This window comes from Momordica charantia (assembly GCF_013281855.1).
Source record: "Momordica charantia cultivar OHB3-1 chromosome 11 unlocalized genomic scaffold, Mcharantia_2.0 BLBB01000011.1, whole genome shotgun sequence".
NCBI lineage: Eukaryota > Viridiplantae > Streptophyta > Magnoliopsida > Cucurbitales > Cucurbitaceae > Momordica > Momordica charantia.
The window spans coordinates 18,961,421-18,962,410 of NW_028275159.1; positions in this window are offsets into that span (position 1 = coordinate 18,961,421).

Consider the following 990-nt stretch of genomic DNA (forward strand, 5'->3'; position numbering starts at 1 on the left):
TAGATTTTGTGGATGCTTAGCAATAAGGTTCCCTAACCATGCTTATAACTGCTTTTATTGCTTGGGTATATAACAACAGAAATTGTAGATATTCATGTTTGAGTATCTCGAAAGAGAACTGTGTCGGTTTGAACATCAGTCCTAGAGTGTAGGCTATGAGTGAATGAAAGTTAAGAGACCCTCCCTCGTCTTAACCTCATTTTTGTTCCCCTTATTTTCACCATCTGTGCTAAAGTTTTTCTGGCCCAAACATCTATTAGGCTGTGTATTCTTCTATTGGAGTCATTTGTTTGCACTTCTATGTTTAATCGTGTGTAGCTAGCAACGTACTACTGGATAGTATTATTATTATATTTATTTATTTATTTTTGTATATTTGGTATTCTTGAGCATAACTTAAAATTTAACACTTAGTCCCTGTGGATTTCGACCTTGTTATACTACAACTGAGGAGTATAGTGTACATTTGCACTCGTATGCAGATCGGTTGGACACACAACATTTAAGGTTTTATCAATCATCAAACATGAGGAGCGTTTCGACCTTGTAGAGTAGGACACGAGCTGCTTCTATGTTTTCGACCTAAAGGTAATCTGTATCTAACTTATCATTTGAGTTGAACTAATTGACGATTTCAATTTTACTGCTTGTAATAGAGATTTTCTTGTCCAAGGAGTTCCTTATCCGTTCAATAAGGTTTTATGTATCAAGGAGTACATGCTAAATTATAATTTTTTGGACGACCCTACGTTAAATCGTAATTTTTTGACAACCATGGGTAAATTATAAACTGTAATTTTATAAATGACCAAGGTTAAAACGTTAAATCTTAATTTTTAGACACCAGGGATTAGCACTAAACTGTAATTTTAAGACAGTCAGGGGTTAACACTAACTATAATTTGTATATGGCATGTGTAGATGCTAAAAACCGTCATTTTTGGACAGTTAGGGGTTAAACACTAAACCATGTAATTTGTAGACGACCAT